The sequence below is a fragment of the Ambystoma mexicanum genome, chromosome 11 (genome assembly GCF_040938575.1).
Source record: "Ambystoma mexicanum isolate Mex_15411 chromosome 11, UKY_AmexF1_1, whole genome shotgun sequence".
Taxonomy (NCBI): Eukaryota; Metazoa; Chordata; class Amphibia; order Caudata; family Ambystomatidae; genus Ambystoma; species Ambystoma mexicanum.
In genome coordinates, this window is record NC_090934.1 from 1,178,846,527 (window position 1) to 1,178,866,124 (window position 19,598).

A 19,598-nucleotide genomic window follows, 5' to 3' on the forward strand; every position below is an offset into this window, starting at 1 on the left:
TTCTTTTTTGGGAAAGTGAACTCCAGTGAAAAACCATCTTTGGACTGGGCCGGCCTTGTGGACATGCAAACGGGCGCACCGCGACATTTTGCCTTTGGAAAAAATGCATAAAGAACCCAATGTGTTGTCCTTTTAACTGGGCCTAGTGGGAATGAAGTGACATTTTTAAAATGGATGGGGAGGGTGGTGGGTTAGGAGGGGTGGGTGGGATGCGCGAGAGTATATTCCTGGCAGACTGTGGAGACATTTTAGGAAATCCAAGAGGATTTAAGTGTGGTCAAAGACTTGCCAACATAGCCTCTAAGCCGATTCAGGCGAGCGCCTAAGGCAGAGTCAGGATGGCCGAGTGGTCTAAGGCGCTGCGTTCAGGTCGCAGTCTCCTCTGGAGGCGTGGGTTCGAATCCCACTTCTGACATGCCTGAAACGGGTTTTTACTTTTCATGTGATTGCATTCCACGCTTCCTATAACTGCCGGCCACGGACTTCTGGAACAGGGAGATGGAGTTGGAGCTTGCTCCACACACTCCCGTCCTCCAGCTAGGTCTGCAGTTCGTCCTGGAATGCTTCACTGCCCTTTTGGCAGGTGTACTACAGTGCTTAAATGAAAAACCGTCTTAGGACTGTGCTAGCTTTGTGGACTTGCAAATGGGCGCAGCGCGGCATTTTGTCTTTGGAAAAAATGCATAAAGAACCCAACGTCTTGTCCTTTTCACTGGGCCTAGTTGGAATGAAGTGACCTATTTGAAATGGAGGTCAGGAGGAAAGTTAGTGTGACATAGTGGGAGGCAGATGGAGGAGTGAGTGGGGGGAAGCGAGAGGTAAAAAGGCAGGCAGAGGAGTGAACACAGTTCTTCCTCCTCGCCCTCTGCCCAACCAACCACCTGCCTGCACAAACGGCCACGAACGGCCATTGTATATAGGCTTTGCTGGCAGAACTCTTTAGCCCTGTCATTTAGAGTGAGTCCTGTGCAGGAGTACAGGGAGATCAGGCCGGCCCATACACAGTCCTTTCAGCCTAAACAGGCTCCCCGGGACTAGTGCCCAACCTCTTGTGACCAAGAAGGCTCTAGCACACTGCCTGAACCTCCTGAAGGGTTGGACACAGTGCATGCTTTTATTTGCATAAACCAGCCCGCCTCCTGCCTTCCTATTTCCTGAGGTGTAGTTGCTTGTGTCTGTTAACAGGTGGCAGGCAGCACCGTTCTGCAGAAACATGAAAAACTCATGTGTGCTTGTGACAAGTAGCTGCTGTACATAGGGATTGAACCCTGCACGTCTGTGCCAGTAGTCGTTGTATGAGTGCTGCCCTGCCTGTGATTATTCTTTTGGGAGCAATTGGGAGACTTTAATGTATTAGGAGAGGATTTTAGGCGGGTGGTCTTTGAGACTTTCCAACATTGCCTCTAAGCCACATCTGAGGGGTGCAAATGGCAGAGTCAGGATGGCCGAGTGGTCTAAGGCAGTCTCCTCTGGAGGCGTGGGTTCGAATCCCACTTCTCCCACTTCTGAAATGTCTGTAACAGAATTTTTCTTTTCATTTGATTGTAACATTCCAGGCGTCCTATAACTGCTGGCCAAGGCTTTCTGGAACAGGGAGATGGAGTTGGAGCACGCACTGCAGGCCTCATGGTTGATTTCCAGTGCTTCCTGTATTTCCTCGCTTCTTTTTTGGGAAAGTGAACTCCAGTGAAAAACCATCTTTGGACTGGGCCGGCCTTGTGGACATGCAAACGGGCGCACCGCGACATTTTGCCTTTGGAAAAAATGCATAAAGAACCCAATGTGTTGTCCTTTTAACTGGGCCTAGAGGGAATGAAATGACATTTTTAAAATGGATGGGGAGGGTGGTGGGTTAGGAGGGGTGGGTGGGATGCGCGCGATTATATTCCTGGCAGACTGTGGAGACATTTTAGGAAATCCAAGAGGATTTAAGTGTGGTCAAAGACTTGCCAACATAGCCTCTAAGCCGATTCAGGCAAGCACCTAAGGCAGAGTCAGGATGGCCGAGTGGTCTAAGGCACTGGTTCAGGTCGCAGTCTCCTCTGGAGGCGTGGGTTCGAATCCCACTTCTGACATGCCAGAAATGGGTTTTTACTTTTCACGTGATTGCATTCCACGCTTCCTATAACTGCCGGCCACGGATTTCTGAAACAGGGAGATGGAGTTGGAGCTTGCTCCAAACACTCCCGTCCTCCAGCTAGGTCTGCAGTTCGTCCTGGAATGCTTCACTGCTCTTTTGGCAGGTGTACTACAGTGCTTAAATGAAAAACCATCTTAGGACTGTGCTAGCTTTGTGGACTTGCAAATGGGCGCAGCGCGGCATTTTGTCTTTGGAAAAAATGCATAAAGAACCCAACGTCTTGTCCTTTTCACTGGGCCTAGTTGGAATGAAGTGACCTATTTGAAATGGAGGTCAGGAGGAAAGTTAGTGTGACATAGTGGGAGGCAGATGGAGGAGTGAGTGGGGGGAAGCGAGAGGTAAAAAGTCAGGCAGAGGAGTGAACACAGTTCTTCCTCCTCGCCCTCTGCCCAACCAACCACCTGCCTGCCCAAACGGCCACGAACGGCCATTGTATATAGGCTTTGCTGGCAGAACTCTTTAGCCCTGTCATTTAGAGTGAGTCCTGTGCAGGAGTACAGGGAGATCAGGCCGGCCCATACACAGTCCTTTCAGCCTAAACAGGCTCCCCTGGACTAGTGCCCAACCTCTTGTGACCAAGAAGGCTCTAGCACACTGCCTGAACCTCCTGAAGGGTTGGACACAGTGCATGCTTTTATTTGCATAAACCAGCCCGCCTCCTGCCTTCCTATTTCCTGAGGTGTAGTTGCTTGTGTCTGTTAACAGGTGGCAGGCAGCACCGTTCTGCAGAAACATGAAAGACTCATGTGTGCTTGTGACAAGTAGCTGCTGTACATAGGGATTGAACCCTGCACGTCTGTGCCAGTAGTCGTTGTATGAGTGCTGCCCTGCCTGTGATTATTCTTTTGGGAGCAATTGGGAGACTTTAATGTATTAGGAGAGGATTTTAGGCGGGTGGTCTTTGAGACTTTCCAACATTGCCTCTAAGCCGCATCTGAGGGGGGCAAATGGCAGAGTCAGGATGGCCGAGTGGTCTAAGGCAGTCTCCTCTGGAGGCGTGGGTTCGAATCCCACTTCCCCCACTTCTGAAATGTCTGTAACAGAATTTTTCTTTTCATTTGATTGTAACATTCCAGGCATCCTATAACTGCTGGCCAAGGCTTTCTGGAACAGGGAGATGGAGTTGGAGCACGCACTGCAGGCCTCATGGTTGATTTCCAGTGCTTCCTGTATTTCCTCGCTTCTTTTTTGGGAAAGTGAACTCCAGTGAAAAACCATCTTTGGACTGGGCCGGACTTGTGGACATGCAAACGGGCGCACCGCGACATTTTGCCTTTGGAAAAAATGCATAAAGAACCCAATGTGTTGTCCTTTTAACTGGGCCTAGTGGGAATGAAGTGACATTTTTAAAATGGATGGGGAGGGTGGTGGGTTAGGAGGAGTGGGTGGGATGCGCGAGAGTATATTCCTGGCAGACTGTGGAGACATTTTAGGAAATCCAAGAGGATTTAAGTGTGGTCAAAGACTTGCCAACATAGCCTCTAAGCCGATTCAAGCAAGCACCTAAGGCAGAGTAAGGATGGCCGAGTGGTCTAAGGCACTGGTTCAGATCGCAGTCTCCTCTGGAGGCGTGGTTTCGAATCCCACTTCTGACATGCCTGAAATGGGTTTTTACTTTTCATGTGATTGCATTCCACGCTTCCTATAACTGCAGGTCATGGATTTCTGGAACAGGGAGATGGAGTTGGAGCTTGCTCCACACACTCCCGTCCTCCAGCTAGGTCTGCAGTTCGTCCTGGAATGCTTCACTGCCCTTTTGGCAGGTGTAGTACAGTGCTTAAATGAAAAACCGTTTTAGGACTGTGCTAGCTTTGTGGACTTGCAAATGGGCGCAGCGCGGCATTTTGTCTTTGGAAAAAATGCATAAAGAACCCAACGTCTTGTCCTTTTCACTGGGCCTAGTTGGAATGAAGTGACCTATTTGAAATGGAGGTCAGGAGGAAAGTTAGTGTGACATAGTGGGAGGCAGATGGAGGAGTGAGTGGGGGGATGCGAGAGGTAAAAAGGCAGGCAGAGGAGTGAACACAGTTCTTCCTCCTCGCCCTCTGCCCAACCAACCACCTGCCTGCCCAAACGGCCACGAACGGCCATTGTATATAGGCTTTGCTGGCAGAACTCTTTAGCCCTGTCATTTAGAGTGAGTCCTGTGCAGGAGTACAGGGAGATCAGGCCGGCCCATACACAGTCCTTTCAGCCTAAACAGGCTCCCCTGGACTAGTGCCCAACCTCTTGTGACCAAGAAGGCTCTAGCACACTGCCTGAACCTCCTGAAGGGTTGGACACAGTGCATGCTTTTATTTGCATAAACCAGCCCACCTCCTGCCTTCCTATTTCCTGAGGTGTAGTTGCTTGTGTCTGTTAACAGGTGGCAGGCAGCACCGTTCTGCAGAAACATGAAAGACTCATGTGTGCTTGTGACAAGTAGCTGCTGTACATAGGGATTGAACCCTGCACGTCTGTGCCAGTAGTCGTTGTATGAGTGCTGCCCTGCCTGTGATTATTCTTTTGGGAGGAATTGGGAGACTTTAATGCATTAGGAGAGGATTTTAGGCGGGTGGTCTTTGAGACTTTCCAACATTGCCTCTAAGCCACATCTGAGGGGTGCAAATGGCAGAGTCAGGATGGCCGAGTGGTCTAAGGCAGTCTCCTCTGGAGGTGTGGGTTCGAATCCCACTTCTGACATGTCTGTAACAGAATTTTTCTTTTCATTTGATTGTAACATTCCAGGCGTCCTATAACTGCTGGCCAAGGCTTTCTGGAACAGGGAGATGGAGTTGGAGCACGCACTGCAGGCCTCATGGTTGATTTCCAGTGCTTCCTGTATTTCCTCGCTTCTTTTTTGGGAAAGTGAACTCCAGTGAAAAACCATCTTTGGACTGGGCCGGCCTTGTGGACATGCAAACGGGCGCACCGCGACATTTTGCCTTTGGAAAAAATGCATAAAGAACCCAATGTGTTGTCCTTTTAACTGGGCCTAGTGGGAATGAAGTGACATTTTTAAAATGGATGGGGAGGGTGGTGGGTTAGGAGGGGTGGGTGGGATGCGCGAGAGTATATTCCTGGCAGACTGTGGAGACATTTTAGGAAATCCAAGAGGATTTAAGTGTGGTCAAAGACTTGCCAACATAGCCTCTAAGCCAATTCAGGCAAGCACCTAAGGCTGAGTCAGGATGGCCGAGTGGTCTAAGGCGCTGCGTTCAGGTCGCAGTCTCCTCTGGAGGCGTGGGTTCGAATCCCACTTCTGACATGCCTGAAACGGGTTTTTACTTTTCATGTGATTGCATTCCAAGCTTCCTATAACTGCCGGCCACGGACTTCTGGAACAGGGAGATGGAGTTGGAGCTTGCTCCACACACTCCCGTCCTCCAGCTAGGTCTGCAGTTCGTCCTGGAATGCTTCACTGCCCTTTTGGCAGGTGTACTACAGTGCTTAAATGAAAAACCGTCTTAGGACTGTGCTAGCTTTGTGGACTTGCAAATGGGCGCAGCGCGGCATTTTGTCTTTGGAAAAAATGCATAAAGAACCCAACGTCTTGTCCTTTTCACTGGGCCTAGTTGGAATGAAGTGACCTATTTGAAATGGAGGTCAGGAGGAAAGTTAGTGTGACATAGTGGGAGGCAGATGGAGGAGTGAGTGGGGGTAAGCGAGAGGTAAAAAGGCAGGCAGAGGAGTGAACACAGTTCTTCCTCCTCGCCCTCTGCCCAACCAACCACCTGCCTGCCCAAACGGCCACAAACGGCCATTGTATATAGGCTTTGCTGGCGGAACTCTTTAGCCCTGTCATTTAGAGTGAGTCCTGTGCAGGAGTACAGGGAGATCAGGCCGGCCCATACACAGTCCTTTCAGCCTAAACAGGCTCCCCTGGACTAGTGCCCAACCTCTTGTGACCAAGAAGGCTCTAGCACACTGCCTGAACCTCCTGAAGGGTTGGACACAGTGCATGCTTTTATTTGCATAAACCAGCCCGCCTCCTGCCTTCCTATTTCCTGAGGTGTAGTTGCTTGTGTCTGTTAACAGGTGGCAGGCAGCACCGTTCTGCAGAAACATGAAAGACTCATGTGTGCTTGTGACAAGTAGCTGCTGTACATAGGGATTGAACCCTGCACGTCTGTGCCAGTAGTCGTTGTATGAGTGCTGCCCTGCCTGTGATTATTCTTTTGGGAGGAATTGGGAGACTTTAATGCAATAGGAGAGGATTTTAGGCGGGTGGTCTTTGAGACTTTCCAACATTGCCTCTAAGCCGCATCTGAGGGGTGCAAATGGCAGAGTCAGGATGGCCGAGTGGTCTAAGGCGCTGCGTTCAGGTCGCACTCTCCTCTGGAGGCGTGGGTTCGAATCCCACTTCTGACATGTCTGTAACAGAATTTTTCTTTTCATTTGATTGTAACATTCCAGGCGTCCTATAACTGCTGGCCAAGGCTTTCTGGAACAGGGAGATGGAGTTGGAGCACGCACTGCAGGCCTCATGGTTGATTTCCAGTGCTTCCTGTATTTCCTCGCTTCTTTTTTGGGAAAGTGAACTCCAGTGAAAAACCATCTTTGGACTGGGCCGGCCTTGTGGACATGCAAACGGGCGCACCGCGACATTTTGCCTTTGGAAAAAATGCATAAAGAACCCAATGTGTTGTCCTTTTAACTGGGCCTAGTGGGAATGAAGTGACATTTTTAAAATGGATGGGGAGGGTGGTGGGTTAGGAGGGGTGGGTGGGATGCGCGAGATTATATTCCTGGCAGACTGTGGAGACATTTTAGGAAATCCAAGAGGATTTAAGTGTGGTCAAAGACTTGCCAACATAGCCTCTAAGCCGATTCAGGCAAGCACCTAAGGCAGAGTCAGGATGGCCGAGTGGTCTAAGGCACTGGTTCAGGTCGCAGTCTCCTCTGGAGGCGTGGGTTCGAATCCCACTTCTGACATGCCAGAAATGGGTTTTTACTTTTCATGTGATTGCATTCCACGCTTCCTATAACTGCCGGCCACGGATTTCTGAAACAGGGAGATGGAGTTGGAGCTTGCTCCAAACACTCCCGTCCTCCAGCTAGGTCTGCAGTTCGTCCTGGAATGCTTCACTGCCCTTTTGGCAGGTGTACTACAGTGCTTAAATGAAAAACCGTCTTAGGACTGTGCTAGCTTTGTGGACTTGCAAATGGGCGCAGCGCGGCATTTTGTCTTTGGAAAAAATGCATAAAGAACCCAACGTCTTGTCCTTTTCACTGGGCCTAGTTGGAATGAAGTGACCTATTTGAAATGGAGGTCAGGAGGAAAGTTAGTGTGACATAGTGGGAGGCAGAAGGAGGAGTGAGTGGGGGGAAGCGAGAGGTAAAAAGGCAGGCAGAGGAGTGAACACAGTTCTTCCTCCTCGCCCTCTGCCCAACCAACCACCTGCCTGCCCCAACGGCCACGAACGGCCATTGTATATAGGCTTTGCTGGCAGAACTCTTTAGCCCTGTCATTTAGAGTGAGTCCTGTGCAGGAGTACAGGGAGATCAGGCCGGCCAATACACAGTCCTTTCAGCCTAAACAGGCTCCCCGGGACTAGTGCCCAACCTCTTGTGACCAAGAAGGCCATAGCACACTGCCTGAACCTCCTGAAGGGTTGGACACAGTGCATGCTTTTATTTGCATAAACCAGCCCGCCTCCTGCCTTCCTATTTCCTGAGGTGTAGTTGCTTGTGTCTGTTAACAGGTGGCAGGCAGCACCGTTCTGCAGAAACATGAAAGACTCATGTGTGCTTGTGACAAGTAGCTGCTGTACATAGGGATTGAACCCTGCACGTCTGTGCCAGTAGTCGTTGTATGAGTGCTGCCCTGACTGTGATTATTCTTTTGGGAGGAATTGGGAGACTTTAATGCAATAGGTGATGATTTTAGGCGGGTGGTCTTTGAGACTTTCCAACATTGCCTCTAAGCCGCATCTGAGGGGTGCAAATGGCAGAGTCAGGATGGCCGAGTGGTCTAAGGCGCTGCGTTCAGGTCGCAGTCTCCTCTGGGGGCGTGGGTTCGAATCCCACTTCTGACATGTCTGTAACAGAATTTTTCTTTTCATTTGATTGTAACATTCCAGGCGTCCTATAACTGCTGGCCAAGGCTTTCTGGAACAGGGAGATGGAGTTGGAGCACGCACTGCAGGCCTCATGGTTGATTTCCAGTGCTTCCTGTATTTCCTCGCTTCTTTTTTGGGAAAGTGAACTCCAGTGAAAAACCATCTTTGGACTGGGCCGGACTTGTGGACATGCAAACGGGCGCACCGCGACATTTTGCCTTTGGAAAAAATGCATAAAGAACCCAATGTGTTGTCCTTTTAACTGGGCCTAGTGGGAATGAAGTGACATTTTTAAAATGGATGGGGAGGGTGGTGGGTTAGGAGGGGTGGGTGGGATGCGCGAGAGTATATTCCTGGCAGACTGTGGAGACATTTTAGGAAATCCAAGAGGATTTAAGTGTGGTCAAAGACTTGCCAACATAGCCTCTAAGCCGATTCAGGCGAGCGCCTAAGGCAGAGTCAGGATGGCCGAGTGGCCACGGATTTCTGGAACAGGGAGATGGAGTTGGAGCTTGCTCCACACACTCCCGTCCTCCAGCTAGGTCTGCAGTTTATCCTGGAATGCTTCACTGCCCTTTTGGCAGGTGTACTACAGTGCTTAAATGAAAAACCGTCTTAGGACTGTGCTAGCTTTGTGGACTTGCAAATGGGCGCAGCGCGGCATTTTGTCTTTGGAAAAAATGCATAAAGAACCCAACGTCTTGTCTTTTCACTGGGCCTAGTTGGAATGAAGTGACCTATTTGAAATGGAGGTCAGGAGGAAAGTTAGTGTGACATAGTGGGAGGCAGATGGAGGAGTGAGTGGGGGGAAGCGAGAGGTAAAAAGGCAGGCAGAGGAGTGAACACAGTTCTTCCTCCTCGCCCTCTGCCCAACCAACCACCTGCCTGCCCAAACGGCCACGAACGGCCATTGTATATAGGCTTTGCTGGCAGAACTCTTTAGCCCTGTCATTTAGAGTGAGTCCTGTGCAGGAGTACAGGGAGATCAGGCCGGCCCATACACAGTCCTTTCAGCCTAAACAGGCTCCCCTGGACTAGTGCCCAACCTCTTGTGACCAAGAAGGCTCTAGCACACTGCCTGAACCTCCTGAAGGGTTGGACACAGTGCATGCTTTTATTTGCATAAACCAGCCCGCCTCCTGCCTTCCTATTTCCTGAGGTGTAGTTGCTTGTGTCTGTTAACAGGTGGCAGGCAGCACCGTTCTGCAGAAACATGAAAGACTCATGTGTGCTTGTGACAAGTAGCTGCTGTACATAGGGATTGAACCCTGCACGTCTGTGCCAGTAGTCGTTGTATGAGTGCTGCCCTGCCTGTGATTATTCTTTTGGGAGCAATTGGGAGACTTTAATGTATTAGGAGAGGATTTTAGGCGGGTGGTCTTTGAGACTTTCCAACATTGCCTCTAAGCCACATCTGAGGGGTGCAAATGGCAGAGTCAGGATGGCCGAGTGGTCTAAGGCAGTCTCCTCTGGAGGCGTGGGTTCGAATCCCACTTCTCCCACTTCTGAAATGTCTGTAACAGAATTTTTCTTTTCATTTGATTGTAACATTCCAGGCGTCCTATAACTGCTGGCCAAGGCTTTCTGGAACAGGGAGATGGAGTTGGAGCACGCACTGCAGGCCTCATGGTTGATTTCCAGTGCTTCCTGTATTTCTTCGCTTCTTTTTTGGGAAAGTGAACTCGAGTGAAAAACCATCTTTGGACTGGGTCGGCCTTGTGGACATGCAAACGGGCGCACCGCAACATTTTGCCTTTGGAAAAAATGCATAAAGAACCCAATGTGTTGTCCTTTTAACTGGGCCTAGTGGGAATGAAGTGACATTTTTAAAATGGATGGGGAGGGTGGTGGGTTAGGAGGGGTGGGTGGGATGCGCGAGAGTATATTCCTGGCAGAATGTGGAGACATTTTAGGAAATCCAAGAGGATTTAAGTGTGGTCAAAGACTTGCCAACATAGCCTCTAAGCCGATTCAGGCAAGCACCTAAGGCAGAATCAGGATGGCCGAGTGGTCTAAGGCACTGGTTCAGATCGCAGTCTCCTCTGGAGGCGTGGGTTCGAATCCCACTTCTGACATGCCTGAAATGGGTTTTTACTTTTCATGTGATTGCATTCCACGCTTCCTATAACTGCCGGCCATGGATTTCTGGAACAGGGAGATGGAGTTGGAGCTTGCTCCACACACTCCCGTCCTCCAGCTAGGTCTGCAGTTCGTCCTGGAATGCTTCACTGCCCTTTTGGCAGGTGTACTACAGTGCTTAAATGAAAAACCGTCTTAGGACTGTGCTAGCTTTGTGGACTTGCAAATGGGCGCAGCGCAGCATTTTGTCTTTGGAAAAAATGCATAAAGAACCCAACGTCTTGTCCTTTTCACTGGGCCTAGTTGGAATGAAGTGACCTATTTGAAATGGAGGTCAGGAGGAAAGTTAGTGTGACATAGTGGGAGGCAGAAGGAGGAGTGAGTGGGGGGAAGCGAGAGGTAAAAAGGCAGGCAGAGGAGTGAACACAGTTCTTCCTCCTCGCCCTCTGCCCAACCAACCACCTGCCTGCCCCATCGGCCACGAACGGCCATTGTATATAGGCTTTGCTGGCAGAACTCTTTAGCCCTGTCATTTAGAGTGAGTCCTGTGCAGGAGTACAGGGAGATCAGGCCGGCCCATACACAGTCCTTTCAGCCTAAACAGGCTCCCCGGGACTAGTGCCCAACCTCTTGTGACCAAGAAGGCTATAGCACACTGCCTGAACCTCCTGAAGGGTTGGACACAGTGCATGCTTTTATTTGCATAAACCAGCCCGCCTCCTGCCTTCCTATTTCCTGAGGTGTAGTTGCTTGTGTCTGTTAACAGGTGGCAGGCAGCACCGTTCTGCAGAAACATGAAAGACTCATGTGTGCTTGTGACAAGTAGCTGCTGTACATAGGGATTGAACCCTGCACGTCTGTGCCAGTAATCGTTGTATGAGTGCTGCCCTGCCTGTGATTATTCTTTTGGGAGGAATTGGGAGACTTTAATGCAATAGGTGATGATTTTAGGCGGGTGGTCTTTGAGACTTTCCAACATTGCCTCTAAGCCGCATCTGAGGGGGGCAAATGGCAGAGTCAGGATGGCCGAGTGGTCTAAGGCGCTGCGTTCAGGTCGCAGTCTCCTCTGGAGGCGTGGGTTCGAATCCCACTTCTGACATGTCTGTAACAGAATTTTTCTTTTCATTTGATTGTAACATTCCAGGCGTCCTATAACTGCTGGCCAAGGCTTTCTGGAACAGGGAGATGGAGTTGGAGCACGCACTGCAGGCCTCATGGTTGATTTCCAGTGCTTCCTGTATTTCCTCGCTTCTTTTTTGGGAAAGTGAACTCCAGTGAAAAACCATCTTTGGACTGGGCCGGACATGTGGACATGCAAACGGGCGCACCGGGACATTTTGCCTTTGGAAAAAATGCATAAAGAACCCAATGTGTTGTCCTTTTAACTGGGCCTAGTGGGAATGAAGTGACATTTTTAAAATGGATGGGGAGGGTGGTGGGTTAGGAGGGGTGGGTGGGATGCGCGAGAGTATATTCCTGGCAGACTGTGGAGACATTTTAGGAAATCCAAGAGGATTTAAGTGTGGTCAAAGACTTGCCAACATAGCCTCTAAGCCGATTCAGGCGAGCGCCTAAGTCAGAGTCAGGATGGCCGAGTGGTCTAAGGCGCTGCGTTCAGGTCGCAGTCTCCTCTGGAGGCGTGGGTTCGAATCCCACTTCTGACATGCCTGAAACGGGTATTTACTTTTCATGTGATTGCATTCCACGCTTCCTATAACTGCCGGCCACGGATTTCTGGAACAGGGAGATGGAGTTGGAGCTTGCTCCACACACTCCTGTCCTCCAGCTAGGTCTGCAGTTCGTCCTGGAATGCTTCACTGCCCTTTTGGCAGGTGTACTACAGTGCTTAAATGAAAAACCGTCTTAGGACTGTGCTAGCTTTGTGGACTTGCAAATGGGCGCAGCGCGGCATTTTGTCTTTGGAAAAAATGCATAAAGAACCCAACGTCTTGTCCTTTTCACTGGGCCTAGTTGGAATGAAGTGACCTATTTGAAATGGAGGTCAGGAGGAAAGTTAGTGTGACATAGTGGGAGGCAGATGGAGGAGTGAGTGGGGGGAAGCGAGAGGTAAAAAGGCAGGCAGAGGAGTGAACACAGTTCTTCCTCCTCGCCCTCTGCCCAACCAACCACCTGCCTGCACAAACGGCCACGAACGGCCATTGTATATAGGCTTTGCTGGCAGAACTCTTTAGCCCTGTCATTTAGAGTGAGTCCTGTGCAGGAGTACAGGGAGATCAGGCCGGCCCATACACAGTCCTTTCAGCCTAAACAGGCTCCCCTGGACTAGTGCCCAACCTCTTGTGACCAAGAAGGCTCTAGCACACTGCCTGAACCTCCTGAAGGGTTGGACACAGTGCATGCTTTTATTTGCATAAACCAGCCCGCCTCCTGCCTTCCTATTTCCTGAGGTGTAGTTGCTTGTGTCTGTTAACAGGTGGCAGGCAGCACCGTTCTGCAGAAACATGAAAGACTCATGTGTGCTTGTGACAAGTAGCTGCTGTACATAGGGATTGAATCCTGGACGTCTGTGCCAGTAGTCGTCGTATGAGTGCTGCCCTGCCTGTGTTTATTCTTTTGGGAGGAATTGGGAGACTTTAATGCATTAGGAGAGGATTTTAGGCGGGTGGTCTTTGAGACTTTCCAACATTGCCTCTAAGCCGCATCTGAGGAGTGCAAATGGCAGAGTCAGGATGGCCGAGTGGTCTAAGGCAGTCTCCTCTGGAGGCGTGGGTTCGAATCCCACTTCTCCCACTTCTGAAATGTCTGTAACAGAATTTTTCTTTTCATTTGATTGTAACATTCCAGGCGTCCTATAACTGCTGTCCAAGGCTTTCTGGAACAGGGAGATGGAGTTGGAGCACGCACTGCAGGCCTCATGGTTGATTTCCAGTGCTTCCTGTATTTCTTCGCTTCTTTTTTGGGAAAGTGAACTCCAGTGAAAAACCATCTTTGGACTGGGCCGGCCTTGTGCACATGCAAACGGGCGCACCGCAACATTTTGCCTTTGGAAAAAATGCATAAAGAACCCAATGTGTTGTCCTTTTAACTGGGCCTAGTGGGAATGAAGTGACATTTTTAAAATGGATGGGGAGGGTGGTGGGTTAGAGGGGTGGGTGGGATGCGCGAGAGTATATTCCTGGCAGACTGTGGAGACATTTTAGGAAATCCAAGAGGATTTAAGTGTGGTCAAAGACTTGCCAACATAGCCTCTAAGCCGATTCAAGCAAGCACCTAAGGCAGAGTCAGGATGGCCGAGTGGTCTAAGGCACTGGTTCAGATCGCAGTCTCCTCTGGAGGCGTGGGTTCGAATCCCACTTTTGACATGCCTGAAATGGGTTTTTACTTTTCATGTGATTGCATTCCACGCTTCCTATAACTGCAGGCCATGGATTTCTGGAACAGGGAGATGGAGTTGGAGCTTGCTCCACACACTCCCGTCCTCCAGCTAGGTCTGCAGTTCGTCCTGGAATGCTTCACTGCCCTTTTGGCAGGTGTACTACAGTGCTTAAATGAAAAACCGTCTTAGGACTGTGCTAGCTTTGTGGACTTGCAAATGGGCGCAGCGCGGCATTTTGTCTTTGGAAAAAATGCATAAAGAACCCAACGTCTTGTCCTTTTCACTGGGCCTAGTTGGAATGAAGTGACCTATTTGAAATGGAGGTCAGGAGGAAAGTTAGTGTGACATAGTGGGAGGCAGAAGGAGGAGTGAGTGGGGGGAAGCGAGAGGTAAAAAGGCAGGCAGAGGAGTGAACACAGTTCTTCCTCCTCGCCCTCTGCCCAACCAACCACCTGCCTGCCCCAACGGCCACGAACGGCCATTGTATATAGGCTTTGCTGGCAGAACTCTTTAGCCCTGTCATTTAGAGTGAGTCCTGTGCAGGAGTACAGGGAGATCAGGCCGGCCCATACACAGTCCTTTCAGCCTAAACAGGCTCCCCGGGACTAGTGCCCAACCTCTTGTGACCAAGAAGGCTATAGCACACTGCCTGAACCTCCTGAAGGGTTGGACACAGTGCATGCTTTTATTTGCATAAACCAGCCCGCCTCCTGCCTTCCTATTTCCTGAGGTGTAGTTGCTTGTGTCTGTTAACAGGTGGCAGGCAGCACCGTTCTGCAGAAACATGAAAGACTCATGTGTGCTTGTGACAAGTAGCTGCTGTACATAGGGATTGAACCCTGCACGTCTGTGCCAGTAATCGTTGTATGAGTGCTGCCCTGCCTGTGATTATTCTTTTGGGAGGAATTGGGAGACTTTAATGCAATAGGTGATGATTTTAGGCGGGTGGTCTTTGAGACTTTCCAACATTGCCTCTAAGCCGCATCTGAGGGGGGCAAATGGCAGAGTCAGGATGACCGAGTGGTCTAAGGCGCTGCGTTCAAGTCGCAGTCTCCTCTGGAGGCGTGGGTTCGAATCCCACGTCTGACATGTCTGTAACAGAATTTTTCTTTTCATTTGATTGTAACATTCCAGGCGTCCTATAACTGCTGGCCAAGGCTTTCTGGAACAGGGAGATGGAGTTGGAGCACGCACTGCAGGCCTCATGGTTGATTTCCAGTGCTTCCTGTATTTCTTCGCTTCTTTTTTGGGAAAGTGAACTCCAGTGAAAAACCATCTTTGGACTGGGCCGGCCTTGTGGACATGCAAACGGGCGCACCGCAACATTTTGCCTTTGGAAAAAATGCATAAAGAACCCAATGTGTTGTCCTTTTAACTGGGCCTAGTGGGAATGAAGTGACATTTTTAAAATGGATGGGGAGGGTGGTGGGTTAGAGGGGTGGGTGGGATGCGCAAGAGTATATTCCTGGCAGACTGTGGAGACATTTTAGGAAATCCAAGAGGATTTAAGTGTGGTCAAAGACTTGCCAACATAGCCTCTAAGCCGATTCAAGCAAGCATCTAAGGCAGAGTCAGGATGGCCGAGTGGTCTAAGGCACTGGTTCAGATCGCAGTCTCCTCTGGAGGCGTGGGTTCGAATCCCACTTCTGACATGCCTGAAATGGGTTTTTACTTTTCATGTGTTTGCATTCCACGCTTCCTATAACTGCAGGCCATGGATTTCTGGAACAGGGAGATGGAGTTGGAGCTTGCTCCACACACTCCCGTCCTCCAGCTAGGTCTGCAGTTCGTCCTGGAATGCTTCACTGCCCTTTTGGCAGGTGTACTACAGTGCTTAAATGAAAAACCGTCTTAGGACTGTGCTAGCTTTGTGGACTTGCAAATGGGCGCAGCGCGGCATTTTGTCTTTGGAAAAAATGCATAAAGAACCCAACGTCTTGTCCTTTTCACTGGGCCTAGTTGGAATGAAGTGACCTATTTGAAATGGAGGTCAGGAGGAAAGTTAGTGTGACATAGTGGGAGGCAGATGGAGGAGTGAGTGGGGGGAAGCGAGAGGTAAAAAGGCAGGCAGAGGAGTGAACACAGTTCTTCCTCCTCGCCCTCTGCCCAACCAACCACCTGTCTGCCCAAACGGCCCCGAACGGCCATTGTATATAGGCTTTGCTGGCAGAACTCTTTAGCCCTGTCATTTAGAGTGAGTCCTGTGCAGGAGTACAGGGAGATCAGGCCGGCCCATACACAGTCCTTTCAGCCTAAACAGGCTCCCCGGGACTAGTGCCCAACCTCTTGTGACCAAGAAGGCTCTAGCACACTGCCTGAACCTCCTGAAGGGTTGGACACAGTGCATGCTTTTATTTGCATAAACCAGCCCGCCTCCTGCCTTCCTATTTCCTGAGGTGTAGTTGCTTGTGTCTGTTAACAGGTGGCAGGCAGCACCGTTCTGCAGAAACATGAAAGACTCATGTGTGCTTGTGACAAGTAGCTGCTGTACATAGGGATTGAACCCTGCACGTCTGTGCCAGTAGTCGTTGTATGAGTGCTGCCCTGCCTGTGATTATTCTTTTGGGAGGAATTGGGAGACTTTAATGCAATAGGAGAGGATTTTAGGCGGGTGGTCTTTGAGACTTTCCAACATTGCCTCTAAGCCGCATCTGAGGGGTGCAAATGGCAGAGTCAGGATGGCTGAGTGGTCTAAGGCGCTGGGTTCAGGTCGCAGTCTCCTCTGGAGACGTGGGTTCGAATCCCACTTCTGACATGTCTGTAACAGAATTTTTCTTTTCATTTGATTGTAACATTCCAGGCGTCCTATAACTGCTGGCCAAGGCTTTCTGGAACAGGGAGATGGAGTTGGAGCACGCACTGCAGGCCTCATGGTTGATTTCCAGTGCTTCCTGTATTTCCTCGCTTCTTTTTTGGGAAAGTGAACTCCAGTGAAAAACCATCTTTGGACTGGGCCGGCCTTGTGGACATGCAAACGGGCGCACCGCGACATTTTGCCTTTGGAAAAAATGCATAAAGAACCCAATGTGTTGTCCTTTTAACTGGGCCTAGTGGGAATGAAGTGACATTTTTAAAATGGATGGGGAGGGTGGTGGGTTAGGAGGGGTGGGTGGGATGCGCGAGAGTATATTCCTGGCAGACTGTGGAGACATTTTAGGAAATCCAAGAGGATTTAAGTGTGGTCAAAGACTTGCCAACATAGCCTCTAAGCCGATTCAGGCGAGCGCCTAAGGCAGAGTCAGGATGGCCGAGTGGTCTAAGGCGCTGCGTTCAGGTCGCAGTCTCCTCTGGAGACGTGGGTTCGAATCCCACTTCTGACATGCCTGAAACGGGTTTTTACTTTTCATGTGATTGCATTCCACGCTTCCTATAACTGCCGGCCACGGACTTCTGGAACAGGGAGATGGAGTTGGAGCTTGCTCCACACACTCCCGTCCTCCAGCTAGGTCTGCAGTTCGTCCTGGAATGCTTCACTGCCCTTTTGGCAGGTGTACTACAGTGCTTAAATGAAAAACCGTCTTAGGACTGTGCTAGCTTTGTGGACTTGCAAATGGGCGCAGCGCGGTATTTTGTCTTTGGAAAAAATGCATAAAGAACCCAACGTCTTGTCCTTTTCACTGGGCCTAGTTGGAATGAAGTGACCTATTTGAAATGGAGGTCAGGAGGAAAGTTAGTGTGACATAGTGGGAGGCAGATGGAGGAGTGAGTGGGGGGAAGCGAGAGGTAAAAAGGCAGGCAGAGGAGTGAACACAGTTCTTCCTCCTCGCCCTCTGCCCAACCAACCACCTGCCTGCCCAAACGGCCACAAACGGCCATTGTATATAGGCTTTGCTGGCGGAACTCTTTAGCCCTGTCATTTAGAGTGAGTCCTGTGCAGGAGTACAGGGAGATCAGGCCGGCCCATACACAGTCCTTTCAGCCTAAACAGGCTCCCCTGGACTAGTGCCCAACCTCTTGTGACCAAGAAGGCTCTAGCACACTGCCTGAACCTCCTGAAGGGTTGGACACAGTGCATGCTTTTATTTGCATAAACCAGCCCGCCTCCTGCCTTCCTATTTCCTGAGGTGTAGTTGCTTGTGTCTGTTAACAGGTGGCAGGCAGCACCGTTCTGCAGAAACATGAAAGACTCATGTGTGCTTGTGACAAGTAGCTGCTGTACATAGGGATTGAACCCTGCACGTCTGTGCCAGTAGTCGTTGTATGAGTGCTGCCCTGCCTGTGATTATTCTTTTGGGAGGAATTGGGAGACTTTAATGCAATAGGAGAGGATTTTAGGCGGGTGGTCTTTGAGACTTTCCAACATTGCCTCTAAGCCGCATCTGAGGGGTGCAAATGGCAGAGTCAGGATGGCCGAGTGGTCTAAGGCGCTGCGTTCAGGTCGCACTCTCCTCTGGAGGCGTGGGTTCGAATCCCACTTCTGACATGTCTGTAACAGAATTTTTCTTTTCATTTGATTGTAACATTCCAGGCGTCCTATAACTGCTGGCCAAGGCTTTCTGGAACAGGGAGATGGAGTTGGAGCACGCACTGCAGGCCTCATGGTTGATTTCCAGTGCTTCCTGTATTTCCTCGCTTCTTTTTTGGGAAAGTGAACTCCAGTGAAAACCCATCTTTGGACTGGGCCGGCCTTGTGGACATGCAAACGGGCGCACCGCGACATTTTGCCTTTGGAAAAAATGCATAAAGAACCCAATGTGTTGTCCTTTTAACTGGGCCTAGTGGGAATGAAGTGACATTTTTAAAATGGATGGGGAGGGTGGTGGGTTAGGAGGGGTGGGTGGGATGCGCGAGATTATATTCCTGGCAGACTGTGGAGACATTTTAGGAAATCCAAGAGGATTTAAGTGTGGTCAAAGACTTGCCAACATAGCCTCTAAGCCGATTCAGGCAAGCACCTAAGGCAGAGTCAGGATGGCCGAGTGGTCTAAGGCACTGGTTCAGGTCGCAGTCTCCTCTGGAGGCGTGGGTTCGAATCCCACTTCTGACATGCCAGAAATGGGTTTTTACTTTTCATGTGATTGCATTCCACGCTTCCTATAACTGCCGGCCACGGATTTCTGAAACAGGGAGATGGAGTTGGAGCTTGCTCCAAACACTCCCGTCCTCCAGCTAGGTCTGCAGTTCGTCCTGGAATGCTTCACTGCTCTTTTGGCAGGTGTACTACAGTGCTTAAATGAAAAACCGTCTTAGGACTGTGCTAGCTTTGTGGACATGCAAATGTGCGCAGCGCGGCATTTTGTCTTTGGAAAAAATGCATAAAGAACCCAATGTGTTGTCCTTTTAACTGGGCCTAGTGGGAATGAAGTGACATTTTTAAAATGGATGGGGAGGGTGGTGGGTTAGGAGGGGTGGGTGGGATGCGCGAGAGTATATCCCTGGCAGACTGTAGAGACATTTTAGGAAATCCAAGAGGATTTAAGTGTGGTCAAAGACTTGCCAACATAGCCTCTAAGCCGTTTCAGGCGAGCGCCTAAGGCAGAGTCAGGATGGCCGAGTGGTCTAAGGCACTGGTTCAGGTCGCAGTCTCCTCTGGAGGCGTGGGTTCGAATCCCACTTCTGACATGCCAGAAATGGGTTTTTACTTTTCATGTGATTGCATTCCACGCTTCCTATAACTGCCGGCCACGGATTTCTGAAACAGGGAGATGGAGTTGGAGCTTGCTCCACACACTCCCGTCCTCCAGCTAGGTCTGCAGTTCGTCCTGGAATGCTTCACTGCCCTTTTGGCAGGTGTACTACAGTGCTTAAATGAAAAACCGTCTTAGGACTGTGCTAGCTTTGTGGACTTGCAAATGGGCGCAGCGCGGCATTTTGTCTTTGGAAAAAATGCATAAAGAACCCAACGTCTTGTCCTTTTCACTGGGCCTAGTTGGAATGAAGTGACCTATTTGAAATGGAGGTCAGGAGGAAAGTTAGTGTGACATAGTGGGAGGCAGATGGAGGAGTGAGTGGGGGGAAGCGAGAGGTAAAAAGGCAGGCAGAGGAGTGAACACAGTTCTTC

At 50.1% G+C, this 19,598-nt stretch overlaps 16 non-coding genes across 16 annotated transcripts; all 16 read left to right on the forward strand.

The window, feature by feature from the left end:
• Positions 1-332: 332 nt before the first annotated feature.
• TRNAL-CAG (transfer RNA leucine (anticodon CAG)) lies at positions 333-415 on the forward strand. The gene has a single exon. It is a non-coding gene; the product is annotated as a tRNA-Leu (tRNA).
• Positions 416-1,993: 1,578 nt separating this feature from the next.
• TRNAL-CAG (transfer RNA leucine (anticodon CAG)) lies at positions 1,994-2,075 on the forward strand. The gene has a single exon. It is a non-coding gene; the product is annotated as a tRNA-Leu (tRNA).
• Positions 2,076-5,304: 3,229 nt separating this feature from the next.
• TRNAL-CAG (transfer RNA leucine (anticodon CAG)) lies at positions 5,305-5,387 on the forward strand. Its single transcript has one exon. It is a non-coding gene; the product is annotated as a tRNA-Leu (tRNA).
• A 1,020-nt stretch (positions 5,388-6,407) lies between these two features.
• Positions 6,408-6,490, forward strand: TRNAL-CAG (transfer RNA leucine (anticodon CAG)). Its single transcript has one exon. It is a non-coding gene; the product is annotated as a tRNA-Leu (tRNA).
• A 482-nt stretch (positions 6,491-6,972) lies between these two features.
• On the forward strand, positions 6,973-7,054 carry TRNAL-CAG (transfer RNA leucine (anticodon CAG)). The gene has a single exon. It is a non-coding gene; the product is annotated as a tRNA-Leu (tRNA).
• Positions 7,055-8,074: 1,020 nt separating this feature from the next.
• On the forward strand, positions 8,075-8,157 carry TRNAL-CAG (transfer RNA leucine (anticodon CAG)). Its single transcript has one exon. It is a non-coding gene; the product is annotated as a tRNA-Leu (tRNA).
• A 2,017-nt stretch (positions 8,158-10,174) lies between these two features.
• TRNAL-CAG (transfer RNA leucine (anticodon CAG)) lies at positions 10,175-10,256 on the forward strand. The gene has a single exon. It is a non-coding gene; the product is annotated as a tRNA-Leu (tRNA).
• A 1,020-nt stretch (positions 10,257-11,276) lies between these two features.
• Positions 11,277-11,359, forward strand: TRNAL-CAG (transfer RNA leucine (anticodon CAG)). The gene has a single exon. It is a non-coding gene; the product is annotated as a tRNA-Leu (tRNA).
• A 482-nt stretch (positions 11,360-11,841) lies between these two features.
• Positions 11,842-11,924, forward strand: TRNAL-CAG (transfer RNA leucine (anticodon CAG)). The gene has a single exon. It is a non-coding gene; the product is annotated as a tRNA-Leu (tRNA).
• Positions 11,925-13,501: 1,577 nt separating this feature from the next.
• Positions 13,502-13,583, forward strand: TRNAL-CAG (transfer RNA leucine (anticodon CAG)). Its single transcript has one exon. It is a non-coding gene; the product is annotated as a tRNA-Leu (tRNA).
• A 1,584-nt stretch (positions 13,584-15,167) lies between these two features.
• TRNAL-CAG (transfer RNA leucine (anticodon CAG)) lies at positions 15,168-15,249 on the forward strand. Its single transcript has one exon. It is a non-coding gene; the product is annotated as a tRNA-Leu (tRNA).
• A 1,020-nt stretch (positions 15,250-16,269) lies between these two features.
• Positions 16,270-16,352, forward strand: TRNAL-CAG (transfer RNA leucine (anticodon CAG)). The gene has a single exon. It is a non-coding gene; the product is annotated as a tRNA-Leu (tRNA).
• Positions 16,353-16,834: 482 nt separating this feature from the next.
• TRNAL-CAG (transfer RNA leucine (anticodon CAG)) lies at positions 16,835-16,917 on the forward strand. The gene has a single exon. It is a non-coding gene; the product is annotated as a tRNA-Leu (tRNA).
• A 1,020-nt stretch (positions 16,918-17,937) lies between these two features.
• Positions 17,938-18,020, forward strand: TRNAL-CAG (transfer RNA leucine (anticodon CAG)). Its single transcript has one exon. It is a non-coding gene; the product is annotated as a tRNA-Leu (tRNA).
• A 482-nt stretch (positions 18,021-18,502) lies between these two features.
• TRNAL-CAG (transfer RNA leucine (anticodon CAG)) lies at positions 18,503-18,584 on the forward strand. Its single transcript has one exon. It is a non-coding gene; the product is annotated as a tRNA-Leu (tRNA).
• Positions 18,585-19,077: 493 nt separating this feature from the next.
• TRNAL-CAG (transfer RNA leucine (anticodon CAG)) lies at positions 19,078-19,159 on the forward strand. Its single transcript has one exon. It is a non-coding gene; the product is annotated as a tRNA-Leu (tRNA).
• The last annotated feature ends 439 nt before the right edge of the window (positions 19,160-19,598 follow it).